Below are 27,854 nucleotides of genomic sequence, written 5' to 3'. Positions count from 1 at the left end.
ACTGGAGACGTGAGTATCCATCGTGGAGCATCTTACAGGCGTCAACACTCGCAGCAGAAAATTTGATTTAACTACTTCTAACGAATGATTAAATTCAATAAAATGTAAAGCTTCCGACAGGTGAATAGTGGAAGCAATCGAGATGAAATCACGACATTGAGCAACGAGAGTCAGGAGAGTACAGCCATGGTGACAACTTTGATAATGCGTGACAGTGTCAGCAGGCAAAGCCGACAAACGGCTGTTTGTCGCTCGCGCTCCTATTTTATAACGAAACTTGAGTAGCATACTTGTATGGATATAGTGTCTGTTCTTTTGGACACCCTTACGGGACTTCGTAAGAATGTCTTCCAAGAGTAATGAGAAGAGTAATGAGTGTTTTGGGGTGAGACACTACGAATGTAGTGTGTGGAGATACAAGGTGAGAATGTGGGTCTCGCAGGAGGCGTGAGCGAGATAGTCCCTGCATTCGTGCTATCCCCTGTGTCCTCGGTTGCTCAGCTGGCTAGAGCGTCTGCCATGTAATCAGAAGATCTCGAGTTCGAGAGGATCCACAGTAACCTCTTGCTCCATCGTATCAAGTTGAGAAAGAGATGGCATTTCATTAGAACACTGGAAAGTCAGGAACAAATGTTCCTATGGGTGGAAGAGAGGATGCCGACGCAATATTCACTATTCAATAGAACCAGCCTCCATGGCTAAACGAGAACCACTGTTAATGTCAGTACTCCAAGCACCACCTCTGGAAGAAGAACTCTCCACCACCACCTTTTCGGACGGGCAAGATTCTGAAAGGGTGACGTCAAAATCTTCACCATCCTGAGTCCACCGGCGTTCCAATTGAGCTACCGGTGCCGTCAACTTAAAGGCTGAAGGGGTAGCACCTAAACGCGCCGGTATCGGTGGAAAGTTTGGCGGAGTACGGGCAAATGTCTCCCCATCGTCCTCCAAAGTTGGGAAATTATTGACAGGAGATTGCAAAGATATCACTCAGCCCATGTCAACGGACGACGTTTCTCATTGGAAAACTTTAAAACCGTAACACGACGCGGACAGTTGGATCCGAGATGGCCGCTTTCATTACAAAGGAAACAGGGTCCTTTTTGCCCTGCATACGTAACATGACTCCGGTAATCAAAAACATTCAGGTGTGAAGGTATGTTCTGCTGAACACACGTTTCTACGGTTCGGACACCACTGCAACATTGCAAAAGATTTTGAGCAGACCAGCGTTCCCGCCAAATACGCCGAACGACTCCATATCGAAGCACCGCCTGTTTAAGAAATAAATCTTCCATTTCGGGTTAAGATTGTAAACTCTAACCGGATTACACTCTATCCCAGCATTTTCACCAAGGACTGGATTAAAGGAACTATCACGATGCGTAAACAGTACCTGAGAAGCAACCCGAGAGAGAGGCCGGTCTACTTGCAAAAGATTTTAAAACTTCACTAAAAATGGATACAAATCAGAACCAAAATAAGCAGCGTCCACCTGATCAGATGTAGCTCGAGTCAAATCAGTCAAATAATTGTGAACTTCTAGAAAGCTCGGTCGAACATGACGCGACCTCTTGCCAAAACTGAAATGAATAGTGACCCGAACTTGCAGAGGCACTTTTTATGTCAGCACTGCACGAATGTACAGAGAATACATACGAAATAGGTGTGCAAAGGAATTGACGAGAACCTGGTTAATAGGATTCCATATACGTTAAGGATGTTCTATCATCCATATAACATTAAGTTTCGATGTTCTGAACGCCATTCAATTCAGAACTATGTGACATGTCAATTGCGAGTGTGGTCTCCAGGAATTTTGTTAAGCCACACATCTATATGCAGAAAATGACTCTAAAGAAAATGCAAGACAAAATGGAGTTGATATCATTCCGTCGTCGACTGTTGTACAAAGATTCTTCTCTCACACAGCTAACTGGAAGTCAGAACTGAAGAACGGTCAGAACGGGTAGGCAAGCTTTCCTCTCTTCAGAAAAGTTACCGCAAAGCGGAGTGCGGTATTGAAAGTATCAGGATCTCAGAGCGTGAAATTGAATTGGCGCCACGTGTCAGGTGGGCCTCCCTCGTCTCCGGGGAAGCAAATGCCATGCATTCATTTGAGTTTCTCCGCACGCTACCTCGGGTTCCTATTTCCCGCTTGGCTGAACTTTTGCTATAGCGGCCCCGCTCGGTGAACGTGGTGGAGCTACAGGGATGAGACGAGACGAACGAGACGAGAATAATAGTGTGTATGTGTGTGTGTGTGTGTGTGTGTGTGTGTGTGTGTGTGTGTGTGTGTGTGTGTGTGAGTGTGTGTGTGTTTGTGTGTGTGAGTGTGTGTGTGAGTGTGTGTGTGCGTGGGCGCGCGCTGGGTGTGTGTGTGGATGGGTGGTTGGTTGGTTGCGCCCTGACTTGATACTGACGCGGCACTCAAGACGCACGCAAGTATGTGCACTCACACACACACAAACACAAACACACACACAGACACACATAAAGATATGCTGAGTGAAACGTGAAACACTGAGCTTGCTTGCAAGAAGATTGCACTTAAAATAGCCATCCAGCCATCTTGATTGAGTATTTTGGTGGTTTCCGTAAAGCGCCCAGTAGGCTAGTAATAATATTGCACAATAAAATGGTTCAAATGGCTCTGAGCACTATGCGACTTAACGTCTGAGGTCATCAGTCGCCTAGAACTTCGAACTAATTAAGCGTAACTAACCTAAGGACATCGCACACATCCAAGCCCGAGGCAGGACTCGAACCTGCGACAGTAGCGGTCACTAGGTTCCAGACTGTAGCGCCTAGAACCGCACAGCCACTCCGGCCGGCTTATTGCACAATAATATTGTATCGTTTTACTGACCTGCTCCCTAAACTGGTGAATTATTTTGTAACCATTCTGTCGATCTACTTATATTAGCTCCAAATATGATTGCTCGGATTGTAACCATTCTTTCTCCAATGATTACAGTAAATATAATGATCCCTACAATACAAATTGTTGATCCAATTCTAGAAACTACGTTTCATGATGTGTGTGCTCTGGGTAGTCTAAGTAATATTGCGGTTTGGAATATTGGCAATAAAGACGCTCCTGCTGTAATAAATGCTCTACTTTTTTGTAGGCAGAAGATAAATGTGAATGACGCAATGGTTCAAGAAGCATGGAAGATATCTCACGAAAAGCTCTTGAGAGAATGAGGTTTACCGGATTTTTTTTTTTTTTTTTTTTTTTTTTTTTTGGTATTGAGGATCCAACATCTCATACATTACTGGAAATGCCTAATCAACATACAAAGGCGCCCCATACATAGGCAGCTGTCGCTCCTTCTCCCTTAATGTAAAATCTGGAGTACGGTGTTTTGTGTAGGCTTTCACGGTATGTGACCAATGGCCTTCCTCAGGCTGTCACGTCAGTATAACACCCAGAAGAAGTCCATTAGTAACACTAGCGCAATAGTCAGACACTTCTGCATACTGACAAGGCGCTCACGTGGCCCGAAGATTTTTGTTACCCATAGTGTTTTCATTCACTACGATATTCTTGCATACTTCTATAATCGATTTCTCATCGTTCCGATAAACCTCTCCTTTAGCCAAATATAGGGCAACGTGACCGATTGCAGTGAGACAATACTATGACTTTGGCAATTAATACATTATCGTTTTTTTATTCCTTGAAGTCTCGAAGTAATGTAAGTGTGACAAATCATTTACATCAGAAATGATAATTTTAGGGTCTTCCTCCTGGATAACTTTCTGAGGACGTTCATATCGCCATGATCTTTGCATGCATGCACGCATATATACACGACAACACACACACACACACACACACACACACACACATACACAGACACACACACACACACACACACACACACACACATACACGATTCAGGGATTCTCGTTTGACGTAAAAGAGTATCTGTGTAATATTCAAAATACAAACCATTACACTAAGAGACATAATTCCACGAAGTCAGCTTCTGTCTATGATGCCACAATGCGTTGCTAATAGCAGTTCTTTCGAATACTTTAAATTTACATGTGCAGTTCCACTTTAACGTACTTGAGACATAGTTATGAAAACGTGTAACGCAATAATACGCACACTAAATGATTACAGCCGAGTAGGGAATGTATACACACAAGCACATACCTATATATACTTTTGTTCATAATTTTGCATTAGTTTGTTCTTCCTGTTTCGAACTCATTTACGAAACTACAATAGCAACGAACAGTGAACACAATGATGTCCACAGACTGTAGCACGCGACAGATTGGCAAGGATGTAGTCGATACCGCCCACAGACGACACAGTATTTCCTGACAGTGTAATACGTTTCATAGGTTTTCGACGTTTTCAATATTACTGCGCAACAACTCAAGCTCAATCCTACACTTTCGATATCACTGCCCATGAGGAAATATTGCAAAATTTGAAATTCTGACGACTGTCCCCATCTACCATTGAATTACCGATAGCCCAAATGTTAGATAAATACTTTCTACCGAACGGTATGACTAATCTGTGGAAAATAAACAAAAAACTCAGAATGAAACGAATCAGTTCTGGATTCATGATTCTTGGTGAACCACTTTTCTTTTCATCATGCACTGTGGTGTGCCTATTTCTGGACCTTCGGCACCGTTGTTTTATACCAGTTTCCCTCATTACCAAAGATTAGGACTACCGGAAATTTAACTTCAGCTGGGTGCTGGCGGCAGAATTCTGATACCGCAGTATTTCAAAGCTCGCCAGACACTAAGGGAAATATCCCAATGTGTCCGGAAATAATCGGCAGAAATAAATTAGAATGTCTACTTTCAAAGTATTGCAAAGAAAATTCTGTAACGTCATTCACATGCTTTTTAAATGAACGATGTTTACTTCATGAATAGCCCTCGTAACCAGGAATGTTTCCTTATCAGACAACAGGACGGTTTTCCAAGTTATAAAAATTTAAAGGTAGACCTTTAGGTGAATTCCTCATTTAATGGAGGCGAAATTTTATCTTTTCTCAACAACACGGGGATGTGGCAAGTATATGATGGGGCACAGGCACATGTTGCTGCTGATGTGGTATCTGATGCGCCAATATGCTCCAAGGTGTACGTATAAGAATTTATTACACCAAGATCGCCTAATTACTACATATATCCACAGTATAAATTAACTAGTGTTCAATATTTTTAATAATGTGGCCCCTTTCACCTAATAAACTATTATATCATTACTTATCAGGTCGCATGATTCCATTTGGAAACATGTCACTTCTTAAAATGTAGTCCGAAAGGACCTGCTCCTGGACATCAAGGGTCACCCGACTTACGTTAGATCCTCTAGATTTTTCTGAGTAAGGTCTGGGGTCATTTCAAAATGATATGTACAGTACTCCTGTTCATGAAGTCCAAGAACGGAGCAGCGAAATGTGCAGTTAGTAGTAACTGACCTTATCAGGAAGTGGAGAACTGGTCTTAAATATTTCAGAAATCTTTTAAAATTTTTTGTACAAACTCTCTTAATTGTCAACAGCACATATCGTATATTGGTTGCGATTAGATAATTAAAAGGTTTTACATAAATTTAAAAAAAAAGTCCAGAGGAATTACACAATGTTGTAAAGATTTAAGAAATAATGAGGGAGTGTTCTAATTAATCCGTAACTGTCTGCAGACATGAGTGCAGAATTGCATCCAAATACGACAAAGATACGTGGAGCACCTCCTTAAACAGGTATAAGAGTGCAGTAAATTTGTAACACGCAATATGTTCAAGAAGTATTGTATCTGTTGTTACGGTAGGCCATGCTTGAAATTTTACTCCAATTAAATTGGGACTTAGTCGGAAAACATACATTTCGAAAAACATACATTGCGAACTGCTCGTTTGTGGAAGCATGTTTACTGATATGTTTTTACTTCTGGCATTGCACATTCTCACCCGTGTGTATCATCGCGGTCAATTATGATAATGCAACCTACATATATTCGTTGTGGAAAAGTATTGAAACAATGCCAAAATACAGGCTGAAACAAAGGCGCGGGTATTTGGAAGGCGCGCAGATTGGGCTGTTGTTTTTGACCACCAACGACATCTGTGCAATGTCCTCAATACGTTGCGTATTTCAGTTGTGGTCCGAACAGTGTGCCGTAAAGTTGCGAGTGCGTTATATCGGAGCTCATTGAATCCGAACCTCAGTGAATTGTTCGTTCTCCGATAGAGGGTGATTTCCTAACCAAGGCAGCCGAAGGGTCTGATGTTTCAGGAGACACCGCATATAGGGAAAGCGGAGAAACTTCATCAGCAAACTCACAAAGCGGACAAACGAGTGGGCTGAGTGATTGTGACACATGGTCATTGAAGGGGATTATGACAAAGAATAAGAGGACGACAGCTGCAGAAGTCACTGCGCAATTGAATGTGCCATTCGCGATCCATATCAACACCAATACAACCCGATGGTATTAAGCAGGGAACTACAGGGCGAGTTTTAATATCAAAACCACTCGTCAGTGAAGCAAGAGGCCATGGTGCATAGGCCATTAACGGGAATAAGGAATAATGGAAAAATATAATTTGGTCGGATGAGCCTCGTTTCACACTGTTTCCAACTTCTAACAGAGTTTACGTCCCAAAAGTACACGGCGGAGTTTCGGCGATGATTTGGGTGGCCACCTATGAATGATGAATATGAACAGCAGCAGAAAATGATGTAACGGGAGGAAAATACACAATGAACAGGAAGGTAGGGCAAAATGGAAAAGAAAATTGAGGATGTGCTAGATTGCGGTCAGTTTGGCTTTCAGAAAGGTAAAGGCACCAGGGAGACAATTCTAATGTTGCGACAAACAATCCTGTTAGAAGAGCGCCCGCAACTGAGCATTATAACAGAGGTTGAAAAATACCGCTTCCGTTGTAAATTTGTTTTATTATCACGACCAGTTTCTTGTTCTCGTAAGCCCATCCTTAGGTGTCGCAACTGTGCTGTGGACCCGAGTGCCGCGGTGGGCGTGAACAACGCTCGGTGTGCTACCTTTGAGCGCAGAACACGTACCACACCGCGCTCACTAGACGTCCACCGCGGCGCCTGGGAGCCACAGAACAGTTGCGACACCTGAGGATGGGCTTATGAGAGCCAGAAACCGGTCGTAATAATAAAACAAATCTACAACTGAAGCAGTATTTTAAGCCTCTGATCTAATGTTGCGGTTGGTAATGGAAGCAAGGCTAAAGAAAAATCAAGGCACGCTCATAGGAATTGTAGACAAGAATTGTTCGACAACGTGAAATGGTGCAAGATGTTCGAAGTTCTGAGAGAAATAATGGTAAACTGTATGGAGAGACGGGTAATATACAAAAGGTACAAGAGCCAATAGGGAATAATAAGAATGGACGACCAAGAACGAAGTGCTCGGTTTAAAAAGGGTGTAAAATAGGGATGTAGTGTTTCGTCCCTGCTGTTCAATCTGTAGGTGGAAGAAGCAATGGTGGAAACAAGAGAAATGTTTAGGAGTGCAATTAAAATTCATGGCGTAAGAATATTAATGAGACGATTCGAAGGCAGCATTGCTGTTTTGAGTGAAAGTGACGAAGAATTACATGATCGATTGGATGTAATGAACAGTCTCATGAGTACAGAATATGGGCTGAGAGTAAATCGAAGAAAGACGAAGGTAATGAAAAGCAGCAGAAATGAGAAGAGCGACAAAATTATCATCAGATTTGATGGTCAACAAATAGATATAGTTAAGGAACTCTGCTACATAGCTAGCGAAATAACCAACGACGGATAGAGCAAGGAGGACATATAAAGCAGACTAGCTCTTGGGGAAAGGGTATTCCTAGCCAACAGACGTTTACTAGTATTACTCGTAGGCCTTAATTTGAGGAAGAAATTTCTGACAATGTACATCTGGAGCACCGCATTATATGACAGTGAAACATGGACTGTGGGTAAACTGGAACAGAAAGAAACGAAGCATTTGAGACGTGGTGTTAGAGGTGAATGTTGAAAATTAGGTGGACTGATAAGGTAAGGAATGAGGAGGTTCTACGCAGAACCGGAGAGGAAAGTATTTTGAGGAAAAAACTGTCAAGGAGAAGGGGCAGGATGATAGGACACCTATTAAGGCATCAGGGAATGACCTGCTTGGTACTAAAGGAAGCTGTAGAGAGCAAAAGCTACTGAGAAAGGCAGAGACTGGAATACATGCAACAAATAACTGAGAACGTTGTGAGCGTGTGGGTGCTATTCTGTCATTCTGTGCAACGGAGTAATCTGAGATGTACCCTTTTCCCTGTGGCTCCTGCAAGATACAATTTCCACCCCCAAACTAGTACAGAAGTCAGATAGACGCTCCTAGGGTTCTAAAAAGAAATTCCTGAAAAACTTCCAGCAATAAATATCTTCAGGAGTAGTCCACTGTAAAGAAATGACACAAAAATTCACAAAATTTCTTACTTATCAGTGGGATACTTGGCTACTGGAGAAGTGCTAGTTAGTGTAAGAAAAACATGAAACTAACGAAAATTATTATTTATTTTGCAAAAATTCTGAGATAATCACAGTGGGACTTTTAATTATGAACCGAACACGTTATTTCCGGATTCTTTTCGGAATGTGGAGTTACCTCTTAAGGATAGGATTCGCTAATGAAATTTCTATACAAAGTGCAAGATTGTTATTGACTTGGCAGAATGGCTGAGAGCCGCGCCTACGCAACTTGAATAATTATGCGTTAGAATGTTGCTAGGTCTGGTGAAATGCAGTGAAGTGTACTGTTGTGGAGGAAATATGGGGCTCGCAAGAGCTGTAGTGCACAATAACATAAGCTGTGATGACTGCTGTCTGCGCCATAAGATAACTGTATTGACCTTTGCCAATCAAACTCTCCCTACACCTTGAAGTGAAGGACTTCTATTCGCCCCTAATCTAACTATTGGCGTGGTACAACGGTCAGATAACCAATCCACTGTGATGCCTTTCAAAAATTCGCTGGCAGGCGTTTAACTATAACTCTGTCCATTCACACTGCACAATAAGTGTGGCAGCCAACACAGTGAACAATGTTTAATCGCAAGGACTCAATATAGAGTCGTACTTCGATTCGATCTCGACAGAGGTGCTCTCCCAGTGAAGTGCTGAGAACGGACTTGTTCCACGCTCTGTGAGTACACTTACGAGCGCGCATGCTCTCGTTACATGTTCTCGGCCCCTCTCAATGGAACGGCCCTTCTCCACACCAGACATGAAGGGGTACATCTTTCGGTCTCTTCCATTACTCCTTCAGCCCAAGGGTCAGAAATCTCGTCTGTCAAGCACCATTGCTCTTCTAAAACTGAGGAATGATGTTTTGTTTAAGGCGACCAATTCGGAAACCTGTAGTATCAGCGTTTGGTGTTTCCTGTCTCCCTGTGAAAATCTCTGAAACTGTGTGCTATGTGTAAAGACTGCGTAGGCTGGCCGCTCCCACATAATGTAGTGCAATTTGCTTTTAAGCCGAGATGGGGTTGTTCCTCCTTTTCCTCGGGCAAACGCTGTCCGCTCCACGGGCGGCCGCCGGCCGACGTAGATAGCTACCTGTGAAAATCTCTGAAGGCACAGGCAACGTGGCGTGCGGTGTTTGCCCTTCCAAAACTAAAAGATTTTGTGACTGTCTTGTCTTGAATGTGCATGTGTACGCCAGCCTCGAGTATTTCAACCACAGTGCGCACTTGCGATTTATTTGTTATTTGCGTATCGTTTACATGATTTCATACAACATTGACTTTATTTAATCGAGTTTGGGTTGGAATGAAGCGTCTTGATGTGCGGAATACGATTGTGAGAGCGGAATATGTAAGCATCGAAGGTCAGGAGACCACGACGTCTTACAATGTAAGTTGCTAGTGCTACTTTGAGATGAAAAGGTTGGCACAGGAGAGGAATAGCAGGCGGGCCGGATCAAACCTGTCGCAGGAGATGAGGCCCCTATTCATACATCTCGCACCCTATTAGACTGGTTATGTGAACACGACGATGAATTTTCGCATATCCCCTGACCACCACAGTCACTAGATCTCAGTACCAATGAGCCTTTGTAGTCCTTAGAAAGAGAAGTGCGCGTGATCGCTCTCCACCTCCATCCTCGTGACCTGCACTTTACGTTTGAAGGAAGAGTGGTATAAGGTACCCTTGAAAACCATACCGGACCTATAATCATCTATGCCGAGAGGAATGGAAGCCATTTGTAGAAGTACCCGGATCATGCTATATTAGTCGGAGGCGACTTCAACCTACATAGTATAGACTGGGATGTCTATGGATTCATTACAGGTGGTACAGACATGCCATCGTGTGAATTACTTTTGTACACATTATCCGAAAACTGTCTTGAGCAGCTAAATCGACAGCGAACGCGTAATGGAAATATTTTAGATCTAGTAGCCACGAACAGACCAGACCACATTGACGGTGTCACTGTTGAGACAGGGATTAGTGATCATGATGTTGTTATTACTACTATGGTTACGAAAGTTAAAAAGTCGGTGAAGATGGCTAGGAGGGTATTCTTACTAGAAAGAGCAGATAAGCAGTTGTTAGCATCCCACTTAGCAAATGAATCGACTTCATTTACATTCGGTACGATGGAAGTGCAAGAATTATGGGCAAATTTTAAACAGATTGTAAATCACGCATTGGAAAAGCAAGAGCCGAAAAAGTGGGTTACGGACGGAAAAGACTCACCGTGGTTCAACAGCGCAATTCGGAGAATGCACAGTAAGCAAAGACAGTTGCACTCGCGGTACAAAAAAGATCGGGAGAATGACCACAGGCAAAAGTTAGTTGAGATTCGTGCTGCTGTAAAAAGAGCGATGCACGAAGCATTCAATCCCTACTACGGTCGTACGTTAGCAAAAGATCTTGCTGAAAACCCAAGGAAATTCTGGTCTTACATAAAATCGGTAAGCGGATTGAAGGCTTCCATCCAGTCACTCACTGGCTACGGAAGACAGTTAAACGAAAGCTGAAATTTTAAATTTAGCATTTGAGAAATCTTTCACGCCGGAGGATCGTACAAACATACCACCGTTTGACTCTCCTGTTCTGCGCAGAACCTCCTCGTTCCTTACCTTATCAGTCCACCTAATTTTCAACATTCACCTGTAACAACACGTCTCGAATGCTTCGTTTCTCTTCTATTCCAGTTTTCCCATAGTCCCCCCTGGGGTTGTGAAGCAGCTGAATGGGTGGAAAATAAATAAATCGCCACGTCCTGATGGGCTTCCAATTCGGTTTTACAGAGAGTACTCTACTGCATTGGTTCCTTACTTAGCTTGCATTTATCGCGAATCTCTTGCCCAACGTTAAGTCCCAAGCGACTGGAAAAAAGCGCAGGTGACGCCTGTATATAAGAAGTGTAGAAGGACGGATCTTCAAAATTACAGACCAATATCCTTAACATCGGTTTGTTGCAGGATTCTCGAACATATTCTCTGTTGGAATATAATGAATTTCCTTGAGACAGAGAATTTGCTGTCCATGCATCAGCACGGCTTTAGAAAGCATCGCTCCTGCGAAACGCAACTCGCCCTTTTTTCACATGATATCTTGCGAACCATGGATGAAGGGTATCAGACGGATGCCATGTTCCTTGACTTTCGGAAAGCGTTTGACTCGGTGTCCCACTGCAGACTCCTAACTAAGGTAGAAGCATATGGGATTGGTTCCCAAGTATGTGAGTGGCTCGAAGACTTCTTGAGTAATAGAACCCAGTACGTTGTTCTAGATGGTGAGTGTTCATCGGAGGTGAGGGTATCATCTGGAGTTCCCCAGGGAAGTGTGGTAGGTCCGCTGTTGTTTTCTATCTGCATAAATGATCTTTTGGATAGGGTGGATAGCAATGTGCGGCTGTTTGCTGAAGATGCTGTAGTGTACGGGAAGGTGTCGTCGTTGAGAGACTGTAAGAGGATGCAAGATGACTTGGACACGATTTGTGATTGGTGTAAAGAATGGCAGATATACACTCATGGAAATGCAAAAAAGAACACATTGACACCGGTGTGTCAGACCCACCATACTTGCTCCGGACACTGCGAGAGGGCTGTACAAGCAATGATCACACGCACGTCACAGCTGACACACCAGGAACCGCGGTGTTGGCCGTCGAATGGCGCTAGCTGCGCAGCATTTGTGCACCGCCGCCGTCAGTGTCAGCCAGTTTGCCGTGGCATACGGAGCTCCATCGCAGTCTTTAACACTGGTAGCATGCCTCGACAGCCTGGACGTGAACCGTATGTGCAGTTGACGGACTTTGAGCGAGGGCGTATAGAGGGTATGCGGGAGGCCGGGTGGACGTACCGCCGAATTGCTCAACACGTGGGACGTGAGGTTTCCACAGTACAGCGATGTTGTCGCCAGTGGTCGGCGGAAGGTGCACGTGCCAGTCGACCTGGGACCGGACTGTAGCGACGCACGGATGCACGCCAAGACCGTAGGATCGTACGCAGTGCCGTAGGGGACCGCACCGCCACTTCCCAGCAAATTAGGGACACTGTTGCTCCTGGGGTATCGGCGAGGACCATTCGCAACCGTCTCCATGAAGCTGGGTTACCGTCCCGCACACCGTTAGGCCGTCTTCCGCTCACGCCCCAACATCGTGCAGCCCGCCTCCAGTGGTGTCGCGACAGGCGTGAATGGAGGGACGAATGGAGACGTGTCGTCTTCAGCGATGAGAGTCGCTTCTGCCTTGGTGCCAATGATGGTCGTATGCGTGTTTGGCGCCTTCCAGGTCAGCGCCACAATCAGGACTGCATACGACCGAGGCACACAGGGCCAACACCCGGCATCATGGTGTGGGGAGCGATCTCCTACACTGGCCGTACACCTCTGGTGATCGTCGAGGGGACACTGAATAGTGCACGGTACATCCAAACCGTCATCGAACCCATCGTTCTACCATTCCTAGACCGGCAAGGGAACTTGCTGTTCCAACAGGACAATGCACGTCCGCATGTATCCCCTGCCACCCAACGTGCTCTAGAAAGTGTAAGTCAACTACCCTGGCCAGCAAGATCTCCAGATCTGTCCCCCATTGAGCATGTTTGGGACTGGATGAAGCGTCGTCTCACGCGGTCTGCACGTCCAGCAAAAACGCTGGTCCAACTGAGGCGCCAGGTGGAAATGGCATGGCAAGCCGTTCCACAGGACTACATCCAGCATCTCTACGATCGTCTCCATGGGAGAATAGCAGCCTGCATTGCTGCGAAAGGTGGATATACACTGTACTAGTGCCGACATTGTGCATGCTCTGTTGCCTGTGTCTATGTGCCTGTGGTTCTGTCAGTGTGATAATGTGATGTATCTGACCCCAGGAATGTGTTAATAAAGTTTCCCCTTCCTGGGACAATGAATTCACAGTGTTCTTATTTCAATTTCCACGAGTGTAGATAAATGTAAATTAATGAAGATGAATAGGAATGAAGGATCCTGTAATGTTTGAATACTCCATTAGTAGTGTAGCACTTGACACAGTGACGTCGATTAAATATTTGTGCGTAACACTGCAGAGCGATATGAAGTGGGGCAAGCGTGTAATGGCAGTTGTGGGGAAGGCGGATAGTCGGATAGTCGTCTTCGGTTCATTGGTAGAATTTTGGGAAGATGTGGTTCATCTGTAAAGGAGACCGCTTATAAAACACTAATACGACCTATTCTTGAGTACTGCTCAAGCGTTTGGGATCCCTATCAGGTCGGATTGAGGGAGGACATAGAATCAATTCAGAGGTGGGTTGCTAGATTTGTTACTGGTAGGTTTGATCACCACGTAAGTGTTACGTAAATGCTTCAGGAACTCGGGTGGGAGTCTCTAGACGAAATGAGGCGTTATTTTCGTGAATCGCTACTGAGGAAATTTAGAGAACCAGCATTTGAGGCTGACTGCAGTACAATTTTAATGCCGCCAACTTATATTTCACCGAAAGACCATAAAGATAAGATAAGAGAGATTAGGGCAGTTATTTTTCCCTCGTTCTGTTTGGGAATGGAACAGGGAGAGAAGATGCTAGTTTTGGTACGAAGTACCCTCCGCCACGCAACGTATGGTGGATTGCGGCGTATGTATGTAGATGTAGGTGTAGATTTGAAATGCCAACAGTTTTCCTACACCGCATTAGGCGTGGTAATGTGTTTTTAGTGTTTCCATATTTTAGTCAACCACTGTAGGTGTTAATTCTATGTTTTAATTCACCAATCGAGTTGCAACTTGTATAGCTGTCACTAGGTCAAAAGCCGGGACGGTAACCACAAAGTAAACTAGTTCGTCGATTCGTTGACTGCATCGACGTCTCGACGGTTCTGCTCCACCAGTGAGAAACGCGCAGCACGGACTGGTTGGAGACCTTTTATCATAAATACGAACTCCCCAACTTCACGTTTCCAGTTTTTATACGCACAAGAGTCTGCGTATCGAACAACTCTCACTTCTCTGTTGGCGTTCGGCCAGAGCGTTGTTCCCTCGCACTGCCGGCGAGAAACTGCGAGAACTATGACGCCCAGAAATGGCCGCAGTTTTGTAAGTTACAACGCACTTTCCAGAGACTCGAGACGGGCGCCTCGTTCATAAGGCGGCGGCCTGGTAGTAAGTCGGAGTGTACCTGTCTGCCCCCACACGTGAACAAGTCACTCCGCGGGAGGCGCGGGTTCCCTCCACTTCGGCTCTTCTCTTTTTTTTTTGTTCTTCCCCGCCGCTTGTGTCTCGGCGAGCTGGTGTACGAGGTGCGAGGTGCGAGGGCCTCACGCACCGATGCGTGTCTCCAGATAAAGGGCCGAGCTTTCGCTGGTATTTTATAATCTGGCTGCCGCGCCACGAGCACAGTGTATAAATCCCCGTGGGTGGACGGGCCCGGCCACAATTCGCCGTTACTTCCACCAGCTGCCGCGAGACACCGCCGCAGCCTTTAGCCAGAGATGCCGAAGAGGTTCGCAGCTCAGACGATAAACAAATGTCCTCGGTGCTACGAGCCTTTTATTTTACTTGCAGAGCTCTAAGGTTGCATTCGGGCTGGTAAATTGCTATACCACGTGAGATAAGAGCAACTCTGCACTTGGAGGCTTCAAAGTAATTAAGATTTGGGAGTTTGTTTAGCTAATTGGTGCAGTAAAACTAACGTATTGCATTTAGGTAACAACACAAGTAAATGATAGACATCGCTGAACACATACATTTACAGAATGCGTTTTTTTGTCGGCTGCAGATGAAGAGTAGACTTAGTGTTTTATTTTCTTATCATCTTAAGATTAAATGGAAATGCTAGGCAATCAAACTTCTGCCTAACATGAATTAACCAAGAATTTTCGAATGTTGTGTCATTTTTAACCTCAACACATTAGTCTAGCACCAGAAATGTCTCTACCAATAGATGCACCGTATTTATTTTTGTTCACAAAAACGAATATGGATTCCTTATAGCAGGGGTCGGCAAGTAGTTTTCAGTGGGGTCCAGAAAAAACAAATAATGAAAAGGTACTGCTTTTTATTTTGTTTTCAAGTCGAATTAGTTTTCAAAAAAAAGGGTAAACGAAGTAAAACAAGTAGTGAAGCATCCCCTTAGAAAAATTATACATGACTGTGCTTAAACTGACACACAGTACTTTTAGCGCAACGCAATGTGACTTTCAATAATCCCTACAAAAGAATGGCCCTGACTAACAATAACCTATACCTTTCATGAATCACTTACCTCACAAAATCTTCGTTACTCAAACTACTCCAATACAGCGAGCGCGAATACTGCCAGCTAAATAAAAAATTCAAACTACTGAAGGCACTAACTACTGATAGGCATAGTTAGCAAATGAAAGATTTTGATACAGAACAAACAATGTATTTACCTTAATAGTGTTCAAAAATCATAATTATATATCAGTCCATGATATCCAATATTACAAATTTACTCTTTCTGATGGACACACGCCCAGATCGTCCGCTCTCAAAACTCCGCCATCTCTCTCCCCACATCCACCACTGCTGGCGGCTCACCTTCAACTGCGCAACGCTACGCGCTGTTCAACATCCAGCTGCCCAACACTACAATAGCAAACAACAATGCAAACCAGCGAAAGACTGCACATAGCACAGACAGTGATTTTCATACAGAGCGCTACGTGGCGTTACCAATAAAAAAACCTAAACAGCCTACTTACAGTAGTTCTCAGCTAATATTCCAATATATTCAATGCCAGAAATTACATTGACGGTCTCGAGCCAAATTTTTAAAGTTCGATATACGAGGGATACAGCAGATGCGAAGTATGTCTTCGACGTGGGCGTTCGCCAATCTTGACCTATATGTGTCCTTCGAAGAATTCATTTTCGAGAACGACGATACGCATATATATGTCGAATCAAACGTAGTGGCCAGATTGATAGCTACTTTCTTAGAAATGTTATATTTTTCTGAAACATGTTTACCCCAAAATTCTTCAGTGGATACAGTCTTATACATTTGCAAAGCAATATCTTCTTCCAAGTCGATTATCTCCACTTGAAGTGAAGACTTTGAAACGCTGAACAACTTAGCAGCCACATCAGTCTGTTGGCTGCCGATGCATCAACTTCATAAGGAAATTTTAGGAACAGAGACAGCTTTCCAATTTCTGTAAAGTCTTGAAATCTTGTAGCAAAGTCGTCCCTTAGATCGGACAGAAATCCTGCAAACACATCAATGTCTACTTTAGAGTTCCCTTTTTTATACTCAAGAATTATTGGGAAATGAATAAATTCGTGCCCTGTAATATCTTTTTCAAAAATATCCAACTTACGACGAAAAGCAGACTCGCTTTGTATCAGATCACATATTAATTTCCCATTCCGTTGTAACTATGTTGAGCGCATTTAAATATTTCAGAATATCCTTTAGAAAAGCTACAGCTAGCATATTGCACTCGTTTGTTATGAACTCTAAGTGCTTCTTTGCTCCCTGCGTATCCAAGATTTGCAAGAAGGAGGTTACTTCTTCCTTTATTAGCCAGAAACATACAACAACTTGACCTTTACTTAACCAACGAACAGTGTTGTATTGCAATAAGTCAGAATAGGCTGCATCACATTCTGAAAGAAACTTTTATGAAATTTCTGTGTTGAAGAGAAGAATGAGATCTCATAAAATTAATCAACTGCACCAAACTGTCCATTACTTTTTTCAGTTTAGCACTGACTTTTCCACAAAGGGCAGTCTGACGAATTACACACTGATACGATATTAGACCTGGATTCTGATCCCTGATTTTCTTTACTACACCTTTTTCTTTGCCAATCATCGCTGGTGCGCCGTCAGTTGAAAGCGACACTATTTTATCATAACGAATGTTGGAATTATTAGTAAAGTCGTCAATAGATTTGAATAAATCTTCTCCTCGAGTGTTACCTTTCAAAGGCAATATTGCGAGCAGTTCTTCCCTGAATATCTTATTTTCAATGTCGAAAAATCTCACGAAAATAGATATTTGTTCATCATCAACAATGTCAGATGATTCGTCAAGTGCAATGGCGTAGCACGGTGCCTTTTCCAAAAGTTCAAGCAGAGTACTTTTAATATCAGTAGCTAAAATTTCCGTTCTTCTTGTATCACTTTTTGCCGACATTGGAATACATAGAATTTCAGTGAGAACATTCTTTTTTTCTTCAAAAAGTGACGAATCTACTTCCATCATACATTCTTTCATTATTTCAGGATCTGAAAATGGTTTTTGGTGTTTACTAAGTGTCCAGCACACACATCACGCTGATTCTGCCGATTTTTTTTTCTCACTCATGCAGCGAACCAGCAATTTCGTGCATTTTTCGTAAGAAGTAAGATATTCCTGTAATATAAAATTAAATTATATTGTGATACGTTTACAAATCAGTTATACATATCACATTTATACATCATCTAATAGACTTCTATTTGCTGTAGTTTTTCTTTAAGAGTCCCACTGCCAAGAGGAAAGTTTTTGTGGAATTGCTTATGAGTTGTTTCATAGTGCCGCTTTAAATTGATACTTTTAATAACAGCGACAGTTTTATTACATATTAAGCAAGCTGGAACCGCTTGGCGTTGGTCAGGCAGCGTAAAACAATATTGTTCAGTCCATTCAGTAAAAAATCTCCTATTTTCAGTGTCCACTTTTCGCTTTTTAGGACCTGTTATTAATGTAGGTATGTATGTACGAAAAGGTTTTTCACACGACAAATTGTAAAACAAATGAATAAGTGCTCTGCGGCCTGCGTGTGATTGACGAAACGAAGTAAAGACCGACTGCCCACTGTGCTCTCTTTGACTAAAATGACAGATTTAGACTTGTTTAACAAATGAACGAGTGAGCAGTGGTGCGTGCTGGGAGGTGCTACTCGCCGAGAAAAAATAGAATGAAATGGATCGATTCGACTAAATGATTTGCTAATCTACTCGACTAAATTTTTGTTTTTCAGACATGTTTAGTTACTAAATTACTCAGTGTTGTTGTTGTTGTTGTTGTCTTCAGTCCTGAGACTGGTTTGATGCAGCCCTCCATGTTACTCTATCCTGTGCAAGCTGCTTCATCTCCCAGTACATACTGCAACCTACATCCTTCTGAATCTGCTTAGTGTATTCATCTCTTGGTCTCCCTCTACGATTTTTACCCCCAACGCTGCCCTCCAATGCTAAATTGGTGATCCCTTGATGCCTCAAAACATGTTCTACCAACCGATCCCTTCTTCTAGTCAAGTTGTGCCACAAACTTCTCTTCTCCCAAATCCTATTCAATACCTCCTCATTAGATACGTGATCTACCCATCTAATCTTCAGCATTCTTCTGTAGCACCACATTTCGAAAGCTTCTATTATCTTCTTGTCCAAACTAGTTATCGTCCATGTTTCACATCCATACATGGCTACACTCCAAACAAATACTTTCAGAAACGACTTCCTGATACATAAATCTATATTCGATGTTAACAAATTTCTCTTCTTCAGAAACGATTTCCTTGCCATTGCCAGTCTACATTTTATATCCTCTCTACTTCGACCATCATCAGTTATTTTACTTCCTAAATAGAAAAACTCCTTTACTACTTAAAGTGTCTCATTTCCTATTCTAATTCCCTCAGCATCACCCGATTAATTTGACTACATTCCATTATCCTCGTTTTGCTTTTGTAGATGTTCATTTTATATCCTCTTTTCAAGACACTGTCCATTCCGTTCAACTGCTCTTCCAAATCCTTTGCCGTCTCTGACAGAATTACAATGCCATCGGCGAACCTCAGAGTTTTTACTTCTTCTCCATGAATTTTAATACCTACTCCAAATTTTTCTTTTGTTTCCTTTACTGCTTACTCAATATACAGATTGAGTAACATCGGGGAGAGGCTACAACCCTGTCTCACTCCTTTCCCAGCCACTGCTTTCCTTTCATGCCCCTCGACTCTAATAACTGCCATCTGGTTTCTGTACAAATTGTAAATTGCCTTTCGCTCCCTGTATTTTACCCCTGCCAACATTAGAATTGGAAAGAGAGTATTCCAGTCAACATTGTCAAAAGCTTTCTCTAAGTCTACAAATGCTAGAAACGTAGGTTTGCCTTTTCTTAATCTTTCTTCTAAGATAAGTAGTAAGGTCAGTATTGCTCACGTGTTCTTACATTTCTACGGAATCCAAACTGATCCTCCCCGAGGTCCGCATCTACTAGTTTTTCCATTCGTCTGTAAAGAATTCGCGTTAGTATTTTGCAGCTGTGACTTATTAAACTGATAGTTCGGTAATTTTCACATCTGTCAGCACCTGCTTTTTTTGGGATTGGAATTATTATATTCTTCTTGAAGTCTGAGGGTGTTTCACCTGTCTCGTACATCTTGCTCACCAGCTGGTAGAGTTTTGTCATGACTGGCAATCCCAAGGCCGTCAGTAGTTCTAATGGAATGTTGTCTACTCCGGGGGCCTTGTTTCGACTCAGGTCTTTCAGTGCTCTGTCAAACTCTTCACGCAGTATCTCACCTCCCATTTCGTCTTCATCTACATCCTCTTCCATTTCCATAATATTGTCCTCAAGTGCATCGCCCTTGTATATACCTTCTATATACTCCTTCCACCTTTCTGAATTCCCTTTTTTGCTTAGAACTGAGTTGCCATCTGAGCTCCTGATATTCATACACGTGGTTCTCTTCTCTCCAAAGGTCCCTTTAATTTACCTGTAGGCAGTATCTGTCTTACCCCTAGTGAGATAAGCTTCTACATCCTTACATTTGTCCTCTAGCCATCCCTGCTTAGCCATTTTGCACTTCCTGTCGATCTCATTTTTGAGACGTTTGTATTCCTTTTTGCCTGCTTCATTTACTGCATTTTTATATTTTCTTCTTCCATCAATTAAATTCAATATTTCTTCTGTTACCCAAGGATTTATAGCAGCCCTTGTCTTTTTACCTACTTTATCCTCTGCTGCCTTCACTACTTCATCCCTCAGAGCTACCCATTCTTCTTCTACTGTGTTTCTTTCCCCCATTGCTGTCAATTGTTCCCTTATGCTCTCCTTGAAACTCTGTACAACCTCTGGTTCTTTCAGCTTATCCAGATCCCATGTTCTTAAATTCCCACATTTTGCAGTTTCTTCAGTTTTAACATACAGGTCATAACCAATAGATTGTGGTCAGAGTCCACATCTGCCCCTGGAAATGTCCTACAATTTAAAACCTGATTCCTAAATCTCTGTCTTACTATTAAATAATCTATCTGATACCTTTTAGTATCTCCAGGATTCTTCCATGTATACACCCTTCTTTTATGATTCTTGAACCAAGTGTTAGCTATGATTAAGTTATGCTCTGTGCAAAATTCTACCAGACGGATTCCTCTTTCATTTCTTAGCCCCAATCCACAATAACCTACCATGTTTCCTTCTCTCCGTTTTTCTACTGACGAATTCCAGTCACCCATGACTATTAAATTTTCGTCTCCTTTCACTACCTGAATAATTTCTTTCATCTCATCATACATTTCATTAATTTCTTCGTCATCTGCAGAGCTAGTTGACATATAAACTTGTACTACTGTAGTAGGCTTGGGCTTTGTGTCTATCTTGGCCACAATAATGCGTTCACTATGCTGTTTGTAGTGGCTTACCCGCACTCCTATTTTTTTTTATTCATTATTAAACCTACTCCTGCATTACCCCTATTTGATTTTGTATTTATAACCCTGTAGTCACCTGATCAAAAGTGTTGATCCTCCTGCCACCGAACTTCACTAATTCCCACTATATCTAACTTTAACCTATCCATTTCCCTTTTTAAATTTTCTAACCTACCTGCCCGATTAAGGGATCTGACATTCCTCGCTCCGATCCGTAGAACGCCAGTTTTCTTTCTCCTGATAACGACGTCCTCCTGAGTAGTCAGTTCAGAATGGGGGACTATTTTACCTTCGGAATATTTTACCCAAGAGGACGTCATCATCATTTTATCATACAGTAAAGCTACATGTCCTCGGGAAAAATTACGACTGTAGTTTTCCCTTGCTTTCAACCGTTCGCAGTACCAGCACAGCAGGGCCGTTTTGGTTAATGTTGCAAGGCCAGATCAGTCAATCATCCAGACTGTTGCCCCTGCAACTACTGAAAAGGCTGCTGCCCCTCTTCAGGAACCACACGTTTGTCTGGCCTCTCAACAGATACCCCTCCGTTGTGGTTGCACCTACGGTACGGCTATCTGTATCGCTGAGGCACGCAAGCCTCCCCACCAACGGCAAGGTCCATGGTTCATGGGGGGAAATTACTCAGTACGAGACAAAATTACTAGCCTAGTGCGAACGAGGCGCCGGGATAGTTAGTTGGACGTCGGACTGTATTTAAGAATATGTGGCAGTCCGAGGTTCGACCTTCCGCGGTCCGTATACGGACGTTGCCGATCTCTGCTTTATAGCATACTGCTTGGTGCTACAAAATGTACATCCTGCTGACATAACAGTTACATGATACTTACTGATGTCCTACACGATCACGCCATAAACCACAAAAAATGCTTTTTAAAGGAAGATACCCTTAAATGATATACAGCGGCATAAAAGCACGCTGTTGTAAAATAGCTGTGTTGCTTACATGAAATTCTTGAAAAGACGAAAAAACTACAGATTCCTACTTGTGAAAACACACATATTAGTGAATCGATCCGGCAATTCTGAGGGACAGCCTTCGCAACGAGACCATGCGATGATTCCATAGAAAAATAATCCATTACGACATTTATCCCACTAGCAGGCGAGACGATCAATCATTCTTTCGCTGAACCACAATCGCGCCCATTCTTTCAGTTTGTCGTCCAACTAAAACCGACGTCCATACCTGTCGCTGAGACCGTTTCGAGTCCGAGAGCAAACGGCAAATCTCACAGCGGAAACATTCTACATCTCCCTGGTCAAAGAAATCCAGGGCTGTTCACGAAACTTCGGGTAAGGTCATGATGGCCTTCTTCTTCGACTTTCGGGACTCTTTCCTCGTCGAGTTGCTCGAGCGTGGAACCACAATCAATGCACACCGCTAGGAAAACACTGTACAGAAACTGCGCTATGAAGTCAAAAAGCCCAGGAATGCTGTCGCATGGAATCATCCTGCTGCAGGCTAACGCCCACCCCCGTTCTACCAATCAGCCAAAGGCTATGCACGCTTCAGCGATTTGGTTCGGAAACACTGCAGTATTGTCCGTATAGCCAGGATCTTTCATCGTATGACTTTAACATGCGTGGATTTCGGTTTCGGTCGGACGAGAAACCGAAAGAGTGGGTGCGGTTGTGTGTCCGCCAGCGGCCGACCACGTTCTACGAAACAGGAATTCATGGTTTCGTCTCCCAGAGGGATAAATGTTTTAAAGCGTATGGTGATTGCGCTTGAATGTAAGCATTCTGTTCTCCCCTTTTGCCGGCTGTTCGGTTTTCATTTGATTGCTCCTTATAACAAGGACCAGATGCTCGTCAGTACTTGCCTCAGATCCTGAGGCAGTAAGGCTCTAAAAGCATAACAAAACAAAGGGTTTAGAAACACGGAGACATCAGAAGAAAATGGAATGCTTCACATTCGTGGCAGGTACCTCCCAGAAACAGCAAGAAAGTTCACACAACTTCACAGAATGAAACTTCGCTGTCGGAGAGGGGAACCCTCGCAAGGAAACCAAAATGTATCGTCAATTTTCTGTAAAATATTCAGTCAATGTCAATCTTTACTAAAGATTGATCTGTCAGGAATTATTTTGCTGGAACAATCGACTGAACAGCTCTTCTTCAGATGTACCGGTACTAGAAAATTTCTTTCACCTGTCTTTGCTCTTTATAGACTAATTTCTGCATCTAACAGCGTGAAAATAAAGTAACAGCTTCCTCAGACAACATTTCACCCACATTATGTCAGCGGATGTTTTTTCAAAACGAATTCCATGCTAAGGAAGCATAAATTCTCAGGTAAGTCTCTTAAAAAACGTAAGGCTCATGATATTGACAATGGTTGCGTATCCTATGTATATACACGATACGCATTGTTAAAATAACTTTTCTGGGTCCTGTTTCTTTCTTCAACATTGTATTATTATTACATTTTCTTCTGTATGAATGGTGATAGTGCGTTTTAATTCGTGTCGAATCTCTAGAATGAGCTGATATGACCAACACACGTCCTCACAATAATGATACAGGCCGCTAATTTTATAGCTATGTCATCCCCCTACCTCGCTAAAAGATTAATTTAACAATTTCTTTAGTAACTCATTACCCACATTCATTCATTAACACAATTCTGTAGATCTCAAGAACAAGAAGGAACTTTAGGAAAGTAGGAAGTCTCAGAGCTTATATTTAAAAAAAAGGGAAACCTTTTTTATAAACTTTTTCTGCACAATATCTGATCAATCCTTAGCAGACATAATTATGGTTTGTATTCACCATTTGAACTTGTCATGGCTTGGATTCTACAGCGGACACTTTCGATGGAGTGTCTGTATATATGTGGAGGAACTGCGGCCAATTCTTCTTCAAGCCAAAACCATAGAAGGTAGTGAACCTAGACCTGGGGTTTGGAGCGAAGTCGTTGTTCTAACTCATCCCAAAGATGCTCCATTGGAATCAGCTCTGGAATCTGCCCAAGCCAGGTCATTTCAAAAATGTTTCTGTGAGAATGCATTGCCATTCTGAAGCAAACAGTCGTTGTCCTTTAACTGTTCCTATATTGTACTCAATAATAACTGATGTGAAATGAGTTCATATCCTTCCTTTCTTAAGCACAGAGGGAGTACCATAATCCAACTACGAAAAAATCCTCATACATTAACACCAACTCCACCGTTTACTGTTACCACCACAAGTGATGGCAGGTGACGTCCTTCAGGCATCTGCCAAGCCACAGGGTGCAAGGTGATTCATCACTGTGAATCACCCACTGTCCAGTGGACTCGCTGCCTCAAGTGTCGCTTAGTATAGAATAATGGAATGTGTGGCTTGTGAAGCCCTGGACCACTGTATCCTATTCCTTTTAACTTCCTAGTCACAATCACTGTGCAACCTGGACTGTTTGTATCACTTTGGAACTCACGGTTGACCCCTTCCGTTGATTTTATGCGATTTTGTGCAATCAACCTCCTCAATATTCGACGATCCAGGAGTGGAAATTAGCAAATTCAGCTAAAGCAAGACCAGTACTGCCTAGGCTACAATCGCTTCGGGCAGCTTTGAAAGAATTGAAATATAACTGACCCACACTCTAAGACAAAGACGCTCCACGAAGATATTATGCACGTCAGACGAAAATAGGTGCATGTGATGTACATGTACAGACCAAGAAATATTACAGTTTCAGAAAAAAATAGGTGACTGATTCAAGAGAACGAGCTTCACAAGTGTAACCTATATGTTAGCAGCTGTTCTATTTCGCACTGATTGATAGAACTGTTGTATGTCCTCCTGAGGGATATTGTGACAAATTCTGTACAATTTTCTTGTTAGCCAAAATCCCGAGCTGCCCTGGCCATAATGCTACAAAAATTCTCTGTTAGGGAGAGATCAGGCGACCTGGCTGGCCAGGGTAGGCTTTCGTAAGCACGAAGAGAAGCAGTAGAAACTCTCGCCGGTGGTGGAGGGGCAATATCTTGCTGAAATATAAGTGCAGAATAACTTGTGGTGAGGGATAACGGGACTGGTGTAGAACACAGTCGACGGACGGCTGTGCTTTAAGTGTGTCGCGCATGACAACCGAAGGAGTGCTATTATGAAAAGATATGGTACCCCAAACAGTCGCTCCTTCTCGTCGAGTCGCTTGGCGGACGACAGTCTGGATAATATCCTACTTTTGTCCGGATTATCTCCAGATAAATCTTCGCTGGTCATGGGGCTCAGTTCGAAGCGCGACTTATCACTGAAGACAGTTCTATCCCAGTCAACGCGATTCCAGGCAAAAGACATGTTTGAAGACGCTCCGGACGGTGGTGGGATACCGCTGTAAGGTCTGACAGCCAGGAGTGGCGGTCTGACATGCCATTTCTTTTCATAGCAGGACTCCTTTGGTTATCATTCGCGCCACCCTTACAGGACACTGGTACGTCGATGATATTCTACACACCGTTTTCTTGCTCTCTAGGGCAAACTACGCTGAGCTTACATTTCAGCAAGATAGTACCCACCCGCATATGACGAGAGTTCCTGCCGCTTGTTTTCGTCCTTGCGACACCCTGCATAGACCAGCTAGGCCCTTCTATCTCTCCTCAATTGAAAACTTTTGGAGTATTATGTGCAGGACCCTCCAATCTAATTTTGATGAGATATCTTTCCAGTTGTACAGAGTTTGTGATATCCCTTAGGAGGTCATTCAAATTATCCATTGCGTGATTCACTTGACCTATTTGTCAAGCATTTCCTCTTGAATAAATCACCCAATTTTTTTGACTGTATTGATGTATTTGTCTGTATGTGAACATCACTTCAACCGATTTTCAGCCCCTTCGTGGTGCGTGTTTTTTTTCATTTTTTTCTTACCGTGTATTTGTTACACAGGTGACATCCAATAACTAGTCACCCTGTGTAGTCATTGACCACTCCCGATCGATCCCTTCCGCTGCTACTGCTTCTCCGCTGACTATACAATGCTACACGCCACCTTTTATGCTGACACGTCCACTTTGTGTAACATTTGTTTGTGAATTTCAAAATAGATAGCAACGTCCAGAAACATTTCATCAGACAGTGTATACTAAATAAACAATAAAGCATCGCTTTACCAGCGAATCTTATTCGATTTCAATAAACTGAGTGAATAAATCAACAGGAAAGATGCTATTTTGACAAAATTGTTGTTCCACGTAACAGTGAATAACTGATGGACACTGACGTGACAGGAGTCGTGGAATACGTCATAGTATCGTGTCGGACCTCATTTTGCCCGGGGCAGAACAGAAACTCCACATGGCATGGGCTGAAGTTGTTGTTGGAAGTCCCCTGCAGATAATACTGGCTCCAAAGCCGTTCATAATTGCGAAATTGTTGCAGGTGCAGGAGTTTGTGCACGAAATGACCTCTCAATTATGCTCCATAAATGAGGAGCGCCGGAACAAAACCCGATATATCCACTTTTGCTGTATTCACGTGTTTGAGGTGTAGGGGGGAGATACTGGAGTAAATGCTGCCACAAAATAATTTTCAGCACAACGTGACATTAAGTGTCTTATGGTGTGTCTCTTCTTTTTATAGCTTGTGCAACAATTTAGAGATCACTATTTGTTACTTTCTGTATTAACCCATTACATCCCATCGTACGATTTCTCATACGCTTGGTCTTCTCAGATATATTTGTTTTCAGAAGCTCTTTGTCAATAACTGAAATACTTCTTTTACGTTTTATTGTTATTTTGAAGGTCCAGTGTTGAAATTGACAGTAGGAGTGGAGATAAGGATTGTTTATTTCCTGGTGGAAAGCATTTGTTCTAGTGCTATTGACTCTGCTGCTTCTCGTCATGGACAGGTGGTGAGTAATTATAAAATTGTTATGTGCACGTTCATAATTTCACTCGCATTATTACAGATTAGTAATTTGAATACTTAAATGCAATATATAAGCACAAATTGGAAAATAGTACTTTATCTGCTTTTTTGTGGCACTGGCTTATATCTTTACGTATGAAATATCATATGGGGGGCAGTAAGGGCTCATTTACTTACAGTTGGTCCTATTTATTTTAGGTATAATTTGGAAAAAGAGAGGGTCTTGGAAGAGTTTCTATGTATCCTGTTCTTGACAGAAGAAGATATTCAAAGTTTGTCTGATACATGTCAGGAGCTTAAATTAGTGCTTGTCCGCCAAATGATGATGAGATTATGCAAGTAGTGAAACAGTAGGACAACTTGCGACTGCCTAATGGTTTAGAGATAAAGGCTCTGGGACAAACTGCAGAGATAAGATCAGTAAATGTTGACGGCCTTGTGGAAAATGTTACGTCTTTATCCACTCAAGAGGAAAATACCTGCTGTTCCAAATCACGATAGCAGTCCCGAGTTAGGGAAGCAAGACACTGGATAGGAGAAAGGCTAGACTCTTTACAAAAATTTGAGGTATCTAGTGATCCTACACCTGATATAATAGAACAGCTCTGCACATCAAACTCGACTTCAATAGATCTTTTTCGTAAAGTTTTTGATGCTGATTTGGTTAAAATTCTGACGAGAGAGACACAAAAATATGCTGCTCAAAACGGGACACAGCATGCAAATAAGTCATGATGAAATCTACAAATACATTGCTATTTTCCTGTTATCTTGATACTGTAAGGTCACACATAGGCGTATTTACTGGAAGATCAGACCTGACACAATGTCC

Source organism: Schistocerca gregaria, chromosome 7, assembly GCF_023897955.1.
Source record: "Schistocerca gregaria isolate iqSchGreg1 chromosome 7, iqSchGreg1.2, whole genome shotgun sequence".
Lineage (NCBI taxonomy): Eukaryota > Metazoa > Arthropoda > Insecta > Orthoptera > Acrididae > Schistocerca > Schistocerca gregaria.
The sequence above is the reverse complement of the archived record's forward strand: the minus strand, read 5'-3'. Positions refer to the sequence as shown.